Source organism: Rhinopithecus roxellana, chromosome 3 (genome assembly GCF_007565055.1).
Source record: "Rhinopithecus roxellana isolate Shanxi Qingling chromosome 3, ASM756505v1, whole genome shotgun sequence".
Taxonomy (NCBI): Eukaryota; Metazoa; Chordata; class Mammalia; order Primates; family Cercopithecidae; genus Rhinopithecus; species Rhinopithecus roxellana.
In genome coordinates this window covers 148,428,546-148,443,883 of record NC_044551.1, presented here as the reverse complement: position 1 = coordinate 148,443,883, position 15,338 = coordinate 148,428,546, and positions in this window count along the sequence as shown.

Here is a 15,338-nt window from a genome sequence, read left to right as displayed (position 1 = left end):
AATTGACAAAGAAAAATCTCCTGGAAGTAAAAAGTGATTATAGAAAAACTTCAGGATACAAGGTTAATACACAAAAGTCTACTGCTGTCCTATATACCAGCAATGAAAAAGTGAAATTTTAAATTTTAAACACATTTTTATTTATATTAGCACCCCCCAAAAATGAAATGCTTAGGAATAAATCTAACAAAATATGTATAGGATCTATATGAGGAAAACTATAGAATTTTTGTGAATGAAATACAAGAACTAAATAAATAGAGGGACATTTGAGATTAATGGATAGGAAGACAATATTCTCAAGATTAGTTCTTCTTAACTTGATCTATAGATTCAATGCAATCACAGCCAAATCTCAGCATATTATTCAAGTCACATGGCCACACCTGACTTCAAAAACGAAGTCTCCTGTGGGAAGGAACACTAAATATGCATAAATAAGTGATGTTTATCAGAGAATGTGTCACCTCAAAAATTATAACCTAAAGTTGTAAGAATCAGCAAACTGATTCTAATTTTTTTTTTTTTTTTTTTTTTTTTTTTTTTTTTTTTTTTTTTTTTAGATGAGGTTTCACTCTTGTTGCCCAGGCTGGAGTGCAATGTCACGATCTCGGCTCACTGCAACCTTCGCCTCCTGGGTCCAAGTGATTCTCCTGCCTCAGCCTCCCAAGTAGCTGGGATTACAAGCACCTGCCACCACGCCCAGATAATTTTTGTATTTTTAGTAGAGATGGGGTTTCACCATGTTGGTCAGGCCTGGACCTCCTGACCTCAGGTGATCTACTGGCCTCAGCCTCTCAAAGTGCTTGGATAACAGGTGTGAGCCACTGCACCTGGCCTGATGCTAAAATTTATATAGAAAAGCAAAAGACCAAGAATAACTAATACCACATTGAAGGGGAAGGACAAAGGTGGAAGACTGACACTACCAAATTCAAGAGTTACTACAAAGCTACAGTAATCAAGACAGTGTGGTACTGGCAAAAGAATAGGCAAGTGGACCAATAGAACAGAACGGAAGCGCAGAAATAAATACACATAAATATAGTCAAATGATCTTGACAAAGAAGTAAAGGTAAGAACATGGAGCAAAGATGGTCTTTTCTATAGATGGTGCTGGAACAACTAAATGTCCAAATGCAAAAAAATAGAGTTACACCCTTCACAAAAGACCTTACACTCTTCAAAAGAATGAACTCAAAATGTATCATAGACCTAAGTGTAAATACAAAACTTTAAAACTTCTAGAAGATAACAAAGGAGAAAACCTAGATGACCTTGGGTTTGGTGTTGACTTTTTAGATACAAGAACAAAGTCATGATCCATGAAATAAATAACTGATAAACTATACTTCACTGAAATTAAAAACTTCTGCTCTGCAAACACAATGTCAAGAGAATGAGAAGACAAGCCACAGACTGGGAAAAAATATTTGCAAAAGATACACCTCACAAAGGACTGTTATCCAAAATATACAATGAACTCTTAAAACTCAAAAATAAGAAAACAACCCAATTTTAAGATGGGCTAAATGACTTCAACAACCACTTCACCAAAGAAGATATACAGATGGGAAATAAGTATATGAAAAGATGCTCCACATCAGGGAAATGCAAACTAGAACAACCATGAGCTACCATTACACATCTATTAAAATGGTCAAAATCTACAACACTGACAATACCAAATGCTGACATAGATGTGGAACAACAAAAATTCTCACTTGTTGCTGGCAGAATGCAAAATATTACAGCCACTTTGGAAGACAGTTTGGAGGTTCTTACAAAGCTAAACATACTCTTAACCATATGATCCAGCAATTACACTCCTTGGTATTTACCTAAAGGAGTTGAAAACTTACATCCAAACAAAAACCTGCACATAAATGTTTTTAGTTGCTTTATTCATAATTGCCAAAACTTGGAAGCAACCAACATATCTTTAGGTGTTGGTTGAATGGATAAATAAACTATAATACAACCAGACAGTATATTTTCTTTTCATTCTTTTTTCTTTCTTTCTTGTTTTTTTTTTTTTTTTTTTTTTTTTTTTTTTTTTTTTTTTTTTTTTTTTTTTGAGACAGAGTCTTGCTCTGTTGCCCAGACTAAAGTGCAGTGGCACAGTCTCAGCTCATGACAGCCTCAATCTCCCAGGTTCAAGGGATCTTCCTACCTCGGTCTCCCAAGTAGCTAGGACCACAGGTGTGCACCATCATGCCCGGGTAATATTTGTATTTTTTTGTAGAGATGGGTTTTCATGTTGCCCAGGCTGGTCTTGAAATCTTGGGCTCAAGCAATCTGCCCACCTCAACCTCCCAAAGTGCTGGGACTACAGGCATGAGCCACCATGCCTGGCCAGACAGTGAATTTCCTTCAGTGCCATGAAAAGACATGGAGGAACCTTAAATGTATATTACTAAGTGAAAGAAATGAATCTGAAAAGGCTACATACTATATGATTCCAATTATATGACATTCTGGAAAATGCAAAATATGAAGACAGTAAAAAGATCAGTGATTGCCAGGGGTTGGGGATGGAGGAAGGATGAATAGCTGAAGCACAGAGGATTTTTTAGGGCAGTGAAAATGCTCTGTACAATACTATAATGATGGATATGTAACATTGTCCAAATGCATAGAATGTACAACACCAAGAGTGAACCTTAATGTAAACTATGATTTTTTTTTTTTTTTTTTTTTTTTGAGACGGAGTCTCGTTCTATAAACCTGGCTGGAGTGCAGTGGTATGATCTTGGCTCACTGCAACCTCCGATTACTGGGTTCAAGCTATTCTCCTATCTCAGCCTCCTGAGTAGTTCAGATTACAGGCACGCACCACCATGCCTGGCTGATTTTTGTATTTTTAGTAGAGACGGGGTTTCACCATGTTGTCCAGGCTGGTCTCGAACTCCTGACCTCAAGTGATCTGCCCACCTTGGCCTCCCAAAGTGCTGGGATTACAGGCATGAGCCACTGCGCCCAGCTTAAACTATGAATTTTTGATGATCATGACGTGCCAAGGTAGGTTCATCAGTTGTAACAAATGTACCACTCTGGTGGAATGCTGATGATGGGGAGGTTGTACATGTGTGGGGTCGGAGGGTGGAGGGTGTATGGGAAATCTCTGTACCTTCCACTCAGTTTTGCTGTGAACCTAAAACTCCTCTAAAGAAAATATCTTAAAAAAGCGGTGGGGGAGTCTTGGCAGTTCAAAAGAGGGTAACACCTTACCATTGTTGGAACATGAAATATGCATTTATAACTGTGTAGTAACTTTTACATCTCATTTCTAAATAAGTGTTGCACAAAGCATCTATCTTGTAACTTTTTTTTTTTTTTTTTTTTTTTTGAGACGGAGTCTTGCTCTGTCACCCAGGCTGGAGTGCAGTGGCACAATCTCCACTCACTGCAAGCTCCGCCTCCCGGGTTCACACCATTCTCCTGCCTCAGCCTCCAGAGTAGCTGGGACTACAGGCGCCCGCCACCGCACCTGGCTAATTTTTTTTTTTTTTGTATTTTTAGTAGAGACAGGGTTTCACCATGTTAGCCCGGATGGTCTCGATCTCCTGACCTCGTGATCCGCCCATCTCGGCCTCCCAAAGTGCTCAGGTTTGTCAAAGATCAGATGGCTGTAGATGTGTGGTATTATTTCTGAGGACTCTGTTCTGTTCCATTGGTCTATATCTCTGTTTTGGTACCAGTACCATGCTGTTTTGGTTACTGTAGCCCTGTAGTATAGTTTGAAGTCAGGCAGTGTGACGCCTCCAGCTTTGTCCTTTTGACTTAGGATTGTCTTGGCAATGCGGGCTCTTTTTTTGGTTCCATATGAACTTTAAAGCAGTTTTTTCCGGCCGGGCGCGGTGGCTCAAGCCTGTAATCCCAGCACTTTGGGAGGCTGAGACGGGCGGATCACGAGGTCAGGAGATCGAGACCATCCTGGCTAACATGGTGAAACCCCGTCTCTACTAAAAAATACAAAAAACTAGCCGGGCGAGGTGGCGGGCGCCTGTAGTCCCAGCTACTCGGGAGGCTGAGGCAGGAGAATGGTGTGAACCTGGGAGGCGGAGCTTGCAGTGAGCTGAGATCCGGCCACTGCACTCCAGCCTGGGTAACAGAGCGAGACTCCGTCTCAAAAAAAAAAAAAAAAAAAAAAAAAAAAGCAGTTTTTTCCAATTCTGTGAAGAAACTCATTGGTAGCTTGATGGGGATGGCATTGAATCTATAAATAACCTTGGGCAGTATGGCCATTTTCACGATATTGATTCTTCCTATCCATGAGCATGGTATGTTCTTCCATTTGTTTGTGTCCTCTTTGATTTCACTGAGCAGTTGTTTGTAGTTCTCCTTGAAGAGGTCCGTTACATCCCTTGTAAGTTGGATTCCTAGGTATTTTATTCTCTTTGAAGCAATTGTGAATGGAAGTTCATTCATGATTTGGCTCTCTGTCTGTTACTGGTGTATAAGAATGCTTGTGATTTTTGCACATTAATTTTGTATCCTGAGACTTTGCTGAAGTTGCTTATCAGCTTAAGGAGATTTTGGGCTGAGACGATGGGGTTTTCTAAATATACAATCATGTCATCTGCAAACAGGGACAATTTGACTTCTTCTTTTCCTAACTGAATACCCTTGATTTCTTTCTCTTGCCTGATTGCCCTAGCCAGAACTTCCAACACTATGTTGAATAGGAGTGGTGACAGAGGGCATCCCTGTCTTGTGCCAGTTTTCAAAGGGAATTTTTCCAGTTTTTGCCCATTCAGTATGATATTAGCTGTGGGTTTGTCATAAATAGCTCTTATTATTTTGAGGTACGTTCCATCAATACCGAATTTATTGAGCGTTTTTAGCATGAAGGGCTGTTGAATTTTGTCAAAAGCCTTTTCTGCATCTATTGAGACAATCATGTGGTTCGTGTCTTTGGTTCTGTTTATATGCTGGATTACGTTTACTGATTTGCGAATGTTGAACCAGCCTTGCATCCCAGGGATGAAGCCCACTTGATCATGGTGGATAAGCTTTTTGATGTGCTGCTGAATCCGATTTGCCAGTATTTTATTGAGGATTTTTGCATCGATGTTCATCAGGGATATTGGTCTAAAATTCTCTTTTTTTGTTGTGTCTCTGCCAGGCTTTGGTATCAGGATGATGTTGGCCTCATCAAATGAGTTAGGGAGGATTCCCTCTTTTTCTATTGATTGGAATAGTTTCAGAACCTTGTACCTCTGGTAGAATGGATACCAAACTTTTGTTAGATGTATTATAAATATAGTTTTCTAGTTTGTGACTAGTCTTTCCATTCTGTAGTTCTTTTTCATTTCAAATTGATTAATTTTTTCTTTGTGTATTTCACTTTTTTGTGTTTTAAGAAATTCTTACTTGAAAAAATATTTTCTTTATTTTATTTAAACACTTCACTTTTTTTTTTTTTTTTTTTTTTTGAGATGGAGTCTCTCTCTGTCACCCAGGCTGGAGTGCAGTGACGCGATCTCAGGTCACTGTAACCTCTGCCTCCCGGGTTCAAGTGATTCTCCTGCCTCAGCCTCCTGAGTAGGATTACAGGCACCCACAACCACACCCAGCTAATTTTTGTATTTTTAGTAGAGACAGGGTTTCACCATGTTGGCCAGGCTGGTCTCAAACTTCTGACCTCTGGTGATCCGCCTGCCTTGGCCTCCCAAAATGCTGGGATTACGAGCATGAGCCACCGCGCCCAGCCCTAAACACTTTCCTCTTTATCCTACTTCGAAACAACTCATGGTAGAGTTAGCCAGTCATGGACGTTAGCTTGCTCAATGGCAATGTCATAAATGAGGAATTTCTCTCATATTACACAGACACAGCTGGCTTATTAGACATTTCATTGTGCCATCTCTGTGACCTTTGGCAAGCCTCAGTTTCCATATGTAGATATAGAATAACACCACCTGCTTTTTTCAAAGTATGAAAGGCTGGTTTGAAGAAGTGGAAAATACCATTTGTGTTCCAAACTACACAATGAACGTGAAAGAGGTTTGCAAACTATAAAGCACTATACAAAATAAGGTTTCCATTTTATAATGTGACTTTATTCTTTTCTGCTATAATTAAAAGTATAACTTTCTTTTCCATAGGTCATATGATAAGAAAAGACTGAGTAACGAATATTCAGTAACGGTTTTTTTTTTTTTTTTGAGACGGAGTCTCGTTCTGTTGTCCAGGCTGGAGTGCAATGGCTCACTCGGCTCACTGCAAGTTCCGCCTCCCGGGTTCACGCCATTCTCCTGCCTCAGCCTCCCAAGTAGCTAGAACTACAGGTGCCCGGCTAATTTTTTTTTTTTTGTATTTTTAGTAGAGACCGGGTTTCACCGTGTTAGCCAGGATGGTCTCGATCTCCTGACCTCGTAATGGTTTTAAAAATGAATGAATTGGCCGGGCACGGTGGCTCAAGCCTGTAATCCCAGCACTTTGGGAGGCCGAGACGGGCGGATCCCACGAGGTCAGGAGATCGAGACCATCCTGGCTAACATGGTGAAACCCCGTCTCTACTAAAAAATACAAAAAACTAGCCGGGTGCGGTGGCGGGCGCCTATAGTCCCAGCTACTCGGGAGGCTGAGGCAGGAGAATGGCATGAACCTGGGAGGCGGAGCTTGCAGTGAGCTGAGATCCGGCCACTGCACTCCAGCCTGGGCGACAGAGCAAGACTCCGTCTCAAAAAAAAAAAAAAAAGAATGAATTAAACAGTGCAGATAAAATTTAAATTCCTTCCGTTCCCTTCTACAGTACTGGTTCCTTTCTCTGTTCTCCTGGGGCAGCCAGTGTCACATTTGTTTACACTCTCCTTATATTTTTCTTATAAAAGTATGCATCAACAACGTTTTGAGTGTTTCAAACCTATAGAAAAGTAGAGAGAAAAGTACGATGAACTCACGTATACCCATGAATGAGCTTCAGTGGTCAACACATTGTCAAGTTTGTTTTATCTATGCCTCCCCATTCCATATCCCACATCCTGTTGGGTTATTTGAAAGAAAAACTCAGCCATGTTGTAATGTAGTTAATACACACTTCAACAGAATCTCTAAAAAATGTGACACACTTACCCTGTTTGTTAGTCGGTTTTCACACTGCTGATAAAGACGTACCCGAGACTGGGAAGAAAAAGAGGTTTAATTGGACTTACAGTTTCACATGGCTGAGGAGGCCTCAGAATCATGGTTGGAGGCGACAGCCACTTCTTACCTGGCAGCGGCAAGAGAAAATGAGGAAGACGCAAAAGCGGAAACCCCTGATAAACCCATCAGATCTCGTGAGACTTATTCACGACCACAAGAACAACATCGGGGAAACTGCCCCCCTGATTCAAATTATCTCCCACTGGGTCCCTCCCACAACAACACGTGGGAATTATGGGAGCTACAATTTAAATTGAGATTTGGGTGCGGACACAGCCAAACCGTATCACCCCTTGATCTTTTTTCCCCCACAAACATCATCACAATAGTATTACCACACTTAAAAAATTAACATTAATTCTTTAACATCATCAATTAATTAGTAACTGTTCAAATTTCTCCAATTGTTTCACACATTTTTTTAAAAAAAGTATTTGAACAAGTTGAGAGTCCAAACAAGGTCCACATATTTATTTATTTGAATTTATTGAAAAAACTATGTTTTCTGTCCTAGAGAATTTCCACATCCTGGTGGTGTCATTTAATATACTCCTCTGCCCTTAGCATTTCCTATACACTGGTAGTTAGAGCCAGAGTTTTGACCGGTTTCAGGTTTGACACTTAGGCAAAAGTACTTCAGAGACAGTACTGTGTTCTTTCTATTGCATCTCATTAGGAGTCCTGTAGTGTCTGGCTGTCACTGTTTTAGTGAGGTTAAATCAATCAGAGAGTTTAGCACTTATCAGCCTAAACCGTTAGTATAGTTTGTCAGCAGTATTTCACCTAATGGTTTTCGGGAATGCACATTTTTATGGCATTATTTTTATTTTTTTGAAACAAAGTCTTACTCTGTTGCCCAAGCTGGAGTGCAGTGGCGCCATGTCGCCTCACTGCAAACTCTTCCTCCCGGGTCCCGGTTCAAGCAATTCTCTTGCCTCAGCCTCCCACGTAGCTGAGACTACAGGTGCCTGCCACCATGCCTGGCTGATTTTTGTATTTTTAGTAGAGACGAGGTTTCACCGTGTTGGTCAGGCTGGTCTTGAACTCCTGGCCTCAAGTGATCTGCCAGCTTTGGCCTCCCAAAGTGTTGGGATTACAGGTGTCAACCACTATGCCCAGCAAGGCATTATATTCTTATTGCTTATTTCTACTTCTACCACAGTGTACTGAAGTGTCTGTTACCCCAAATTTCCCATGTTTGTACAAGAAGTTTAAAAATTCCTTGTCAAATTGACTGGAAGGTAGGGGAATCTCATTGTTCAAATTTACATTTCTTTACTTATTTATGAGGTTGACCATAAACATTCATATATTTGCTGGTAATTTGTACTCCTCCTTTTACATATTGACTATTCATGTTATTTGCTCTTTTTTTCCCTAATGGGATGTTTGCCTTTTCTTACTCACCTGTAACATTATTTTTGTTTACTTTTTAAAGAGATTTTTAAATAAGCAGACTTATTTCTTTTCTTTTCTTTTCTTTTCTTTTCTTTTTTTTTTTTTTTTTGAGATGAGGTCTCAGGCTATTGCCCAGGCTGGAGTGCATTGATGTGATCTTGGCTCACTGCAACCTCCACTTCCTGGGTTCAAGCGATTCTCTTGCCTCAGCCTCCTGAGTAGCTGGGACTATAGGCTCGTGCTACCACACCCAGCTAATTTTGTGTATTTTTAGTAGACACGGGGGTTTCACCATCTTGGCCAGGCTAGTCTCAAACTCCTAACCTCGTGATCCGACCGCCTTGGCCTTCCAAAGTGCTGGGATTACAGGCGTTAGCCACCACACCTGGCCAAGTGGACTTATTTCTAAAACTGCCTTTAATTTTTCTCTGCATTTTTTCACTCAATCCATCCTCTGGCAGGTATCAGCTGCTTTCAGAATGTTCAGTTTGCTCCCATGATAATTAGTTCAAAATTCCATTTCAAGCGCTCCCCTCACTTCCTCTTGGTAGATACCCATGCCCTGGGATACTTATCTCACCAGAGCTGGTTGCCAGTGGTGGAAGCAGGAGCAGTTGTGCCTGCTTTCTTGATCCAGGTTGGGTGGTTAGAGCTTTTTAAATTTATTAAAAACATTCATTCTCTGATGGCTATTTTTTCTGGCTTGGCTTTACCAGCAGGTTTTATTTTGGAAATTAAGTAACTTGCTGAATCATGAAGTCATACACCTAAGCAGATTTGAACTCAAGCTGTTTTGCTCCAGAATCAGGGCTCTTAATTGCTATATACTCAACTGTTCTCCATGATGGCTCAGGCACATGCAGACATGTGAAGCACTATGTAGTATCAGCTGATGTGCTTTTACTTGTACCCAATTGGCCTTACTGTGCTACTCCCTTCAGACTACAAAACAGGAACCATAAGGCTCCCTAAGATTTGTGTGTACTGGCAGATGAAAGGGAACGAGGACAGGTGTGGACAGTGTGTGTCAGTGATGTTTAGTGAGGCACTGGAGGACAAAAATGGAAGACTCATGTCTTTTGAGATTATTAAAAAAGGAAAAAGATTTGAGAAGAATTCAGTGAGTTTTTCCTAAAATTTCCCAATAAAAAGAACTAGATATAAGTTTGGCTACAGAGAAGGGGATGGCCAAATCAAAAGTAACTGATCTATCTTCACATATATATTTAATAGAGATGGGATCTCACTATGTTGTCCAGGTTGGCCTCAAACTCCTGGGCTCAAGCAATCTTCCTGCCTTGGCCTCCCAAAGTGTTGGGTTTATGGGTGCGAGGCACCATGCCTGGCCTTTTCTAATATATTAAAAATATTAATTATCTTCTAAAATCCTTAATCTTTTATCCTAGTCTGATGTTTGTCATGTAATTTAGTTAGTTCTATTTTGAAAAATACATTCACAATTTCTTGTTCAACAAAATGTAATCTTTATATTTTTAGAAATTGATTTTCCATTTGCAGATTAAATCTTAAGTAAAATATTCTTTTTTTTATGTTTTATTTCTTACATTTAACTTTGTACTATTGTAGCAGCCTTTCTCTGCTCTCACTTTTGCCCCCTATGACTCAGTTTCTAAGAGCAACGAGATCTTTAAACAATGCTGTAATTAAACCATGTCACTCTCTCGCTTAAAATCTGTGGCTTCTCATTAGAATAGAACCTTAATTGCTTTCCTTCGTTTACAAAGTCCTAAAAATTCATGTACTACTTTCCCCATCATTCACTTAACTCGAGCCTCACTGGTCTCCTTTCTTTGAACTCACCTAGACTTGTCTTGTCTGAGGCCTAACAGTAGCTTTTCTTTAGCTTGTGATAAATACACTTCTCTCTGTTGAGGTTCTGAATCAGAGCCTAGCTTAAGTGTCTCTTCAGAGAGGCCTTCCCTCAACATCTGATTGTTCTCTATCACACCACCTTGTTTTCATTTTATGCACAGAACATGCCTCCGATATTTTCTGGCTTATCTATTATCAATCTCTATGAGTTGTATGCTCCTTAATAGCAGAGATCTTTGTCTGTCTTGCTCACCACTGCGTCCTAGGATCAGAATAATGCCTAGCTAATAAAAGGTTTGAGAAATATTTGTTGCATAAATTCTTTAACCTATTTAAGCTTTATTTTATTGTGTGAGATGAGACAGAAATCTATTTTTATTTTTCTCAAGAACTGACTTTTCTATTTATTGGGATGGGAATTAACCATCCTTTTACCACAAACTTAAGATGCCACCTCTATCAGATATTTATGTATTGATATATATTCGGGTATGGTGTGGGTTTTCTACTTTATTCTGACAGTTCAATCTCATGCCAGTTTCACTGTTTTACATGCAGGAGTCTTAAATTTCAAATATCCAGCTGCAATGTCTCCTACATTTATCCTCTTTCTCCCTCACCAATTTTCCATTTTTAAGATTTTCTTGGCCGGGCACAGTGGCTCATGCCTGTAATCCCAGCACTTTGGGAGGCCGAGGCGGGCGGATCACAAGGTCAGGAGTTCAAGACCAGCCTGGCCAACATGGTGAAACCCCGTCTCTACTAAAAATATGAAAATTAGCTGGGCATGGTGGTGCACACCTGTAATCCTAGCTACTTGGGAGGCTGAGGCAGGAATATTGCTTGAACTGGGACCCAAGAGGTGGAGGTTGCAGTGAGCTGAGATCGCACCACTGCCCTCCAGCCTGGGCTACAGAGGGAGACTGTCTCAATTCTTGAACAGTCTCACCGCTTATTTTCCTCTTTACAGGTTTCATACTTCTTGTATTACAAATATATGTTAATTTGTGGAGAATTGCCATCTTTAAAATATTCTCATTAACAGTGTGTTACATTTTCCATTTCCCTATACCCTCATGGTATATCTACTTAAAAATTGTTAGTCTATTAGATTCACCAGTGTTTTTTTCTACATTTTAATTCTTTTCCATTTTATACTGAAATTTTTGACTCATTTGAGATGCATTTTGGTGTGAGAGGTGAAATAGAGATCCAGCTCCATCTTTTTCCCCCAGTGGCTAGCCAGTTATTGAATGATCTATCTTTTCCCCAACGATGTGAAATAGTGTTTATCATATACTAAATTTATATTTATATAAATTTGGGTTTGCTTCTGGACTCTATTCTCTTTGATCTTCTCTTCTTTTACCGTACATTCAATTATTGTAACTTAACTACTTTTACTAGTGAGCAGTTTTACTAGCTCTTATCACTATTCTTTTTCAGATCCACCCCCAGCCGTTCTTGCCTGTTAAAAAAGTTTTTTTTAATTGGATTTTAGAACCATTTCCTCAAATTCTCCCCTCTGCCAAAGCCCTTCTGTACTTTATTTCATTGAATTTACAGATTAACATAGGGAGAATTCACATTTTCACAATATTAACTCTCCACATAGAGTACAAGTTATTCTTTTTAAATGTATTTTTGACTCTCACTGGCCACCCTTTTTTCAATTATATTTGTCTACTGCTGGCATACAGAAAAGCCTTTGGGTTCTATGTATTTGTTTTCTAGGACTGCTGTAACAAGGTACCACAAACTATTATCTCACATTTCTGGAGGCTAGAAGCCAAAATCAAGGGGTCTGCAAGGCCATGCTCTCAAAGGCTCTTGGGGAAGAAACTGTTCCCTGCCTTTCTCTTAGGTTCTAGTGTCACATTGGTGGTCCTTGGCTTGTGGATGCATGAACTCTGTTGTCATAGGCCTTCTCAGCATGTCTTCAGTGTCTTCTTATTCATACATCAGTCATACTGGGTTAAAGGCCCATCCTACTCTAGTAAGCTAAGACTTTAACTATTTCTGCAAGGACCTGTTTCCAAATAGGGTTCCATCCTGAGGTATTGGGGGTTAGGACTTCAATATACCTTTTTGGGTGACATAATTCAACCCATAACAGTTTTACATATCATGTAAGTACTCATTTCAATTTCCTCATTGCTTCTGATTATTTCACAGATGACTCTGGTGCTTTCCTGGTGCACAGCTTATCTGCATATAATGAAAGTGATGTCTCTTTTCCAATATTTATTTATCATTTCATCTTCTTATCTAAGCTCATTGGCTAGTACTTTATCACACCTAGATGAGAGGTATTCATTATCTTTAAAAAGTTTGCTTTATTATTTTTAAAGTCTGAGTATGATTACTACTGGTGTGGAATATTTTTTAAAACCATCCATTTGTATTTCTTCTTCTGTGAACTGTGTTTCCATCCTTTGTTTACTTTTTATACTGAAGGTTTTTAATTAATTTGAAAGAGCTCTTGTGCACTGAAAACCTTAACTTCTTGTGACATATTACAAATATTTTCCTCCAAGATTTTGAAAGCACCTTGTCAACTATCCAGCAGCCAGGAGAAAGCACAAAATATAAGGTACAGATCTACTGTAACACAGATTAATTATAACCTTTCTGTGCAACAGTCCAATACATGAGCAAATCCCTCTCATATTGTAAGAGTAGTAAGATGAATAGTGGAGAGCAATGTAGATTTTTATGAAGCACTCTTGAAAATTTCAAGTACAATAATACTTATAACTTGTCTTATAGTATAGCATTTCCAAACCATTCAATTTCTTTCCAGCTAAAGCACTCAAAGGTGCTTCAGGGACTAAATGATCTGATTAACCCTTTAATACCAAATGCCTCACAGCTCTGGCTCCCGCGTACTCATCAAGTTTACACTGACATTTAAAGTCCTTAATGCCATCAAAGAAAGGATTAATCTATACTTGGTCTGTCTAAATGACCAAATAATAAGATTTAAGTGATAACTAGCTGTAGGATATGTCCTTATTAAATTTGATAGGATTTTTAAAAACCCAAGTAATGTAATGAAGTTTGCAAAGTGATTTGGATTAAACAGGTTTGACTGCTCAATCTGCAAGTGATCCAGTGCACAGGTACAGGTATAAAGGCAATTTTAAAATATCAGGCTTTGAATGTTGCTGACCAGAAAGTTGAGAAATGTTAAACAAACATTACAATATATTGTTTTAGCTAGTTCTCATTACTCATAAAATAAACGTGTGCTTATTTTAGCAGTGTGCCTTCTCTCCCCTCCTCACAAGTTTCATTCCCCCCAAAGATTCACATAACTTAACATGGTACAAAACATGAGAAAAGAAAGACAACCTAGTTCTTGGGATGTTGATGCTCATCCAGAAATATAAATGTCCCAAAAGCCCAGACAGAAAGTCCCTGTCCAGGACCACTGAGGGGTATTTTGATTTACTAGGACTGATCTACCCATTAGCCAAGAAGGTACAAGTAAAGATGCTAGGACTTGGGAATGTTCTTACTGGCATTAAAACCAGCCTGGACTTGGTCACCCTACTGATTCCATACCTTGTATCTTTATTTCCTTGTCCTATGCATATTCTTACTTAAAAATGATGTGACCTTTGCTGTAGAGAAAAATACAGATGTTAGGTTCACTACTTGGATCTGTCACTTGTATGCCTTTGTTTTGCCTGTGTTCCCTATGGAAGCCTTTATATTTGTCTGTGCAAGGACTTGGGGCATATTACAAATGATAAGTGGTTACACTTTACCATGACACTATATACCTGCAATGTGTATGACTTTGCACATGTTCACTGAGACAACTGATCTAAGAAGTTTGTATGTCTCCGTGTGTGTGTAAAATTTTCACAAATAGAATAATTTTATATGATTGTATTTGGGTGTGTTTTTCACCACCCAATAGCAGGTAGTTGTACATAGTAAGAACACATATTGTATACACACACACATTCATATATATGCCCTGGGTCACAATGGAAAATGTGTTTCGTATTGTGGTTTGCAGTCAAAACAGTGGGAAAGGCACTGTATTAAACGTGTTTGCAATGTGATGAAATCCTTCTTGGCATTCTCTCATTTCCAGAGGTCAAACATGTTCTTGTTTTTCATTCAATCTACAAATGTTTACCGGACAACTACTGTATGTTGGTTGAGGGCTCAGGTGTTGGGGCAGGAAGAAAAAGAGGCAAAATTAGTTGGCAATTTCTACCTATTATTACACAGATATAAGGGTTTAAATAAAAACTTAAAAACAAGATGCTGAATTGATTACAGTTGCTCGTATTTTAATATACTTATTGATGGCCAAGAAAACCTAAGTGGAATGTATGAAAAATTCCCAGAAATAAAGTCTTAACAGAATGTTAAGCCTCTTGTGCTTCTCATTAATACTTGGAGAGTGATCCAGTATAAAATCTATAGTTGAGACAGGAATTCTCTAAAGATATATTTCTTTTTCTTCTTTTTTTTTTGAGACAAAGTCTTGCTCTGTCACCCAGGTGGCAGTGCAGTGATGCGATCTCGGCTCACTGCAGCCTCTATTCCCAGATTCCAGCGATTCTCCTATCTCAGCCTCCCGGGTGGCTGGGATTACAGGCACGTGCCTCCATGCCTGGCTAATTTTTGTATATTTAGTTGACACGGGGTTTCACCACGTTAGCCAGCAGGTCATAACTCATGACCTCAGGTGATCTGCCCACCTTGGCCTCCCAAAGTGCTAGGATTACAGGTGTGAGCCACCACGTTTGGCCAATAAAGATATGTATTTTTTTCATTTACCTTATTATTGATGTCTTCTTTTCTAGACTTTTTGGCAACAAAGTAATTTTTTTAGTAACCATGATTTGGGTCCTTGCTACAAAACTTATACGTATGAATCTATATATACTTTAGTATTTGTTCTCGTTAAGCTTTAATTGGTCAAGAAACCA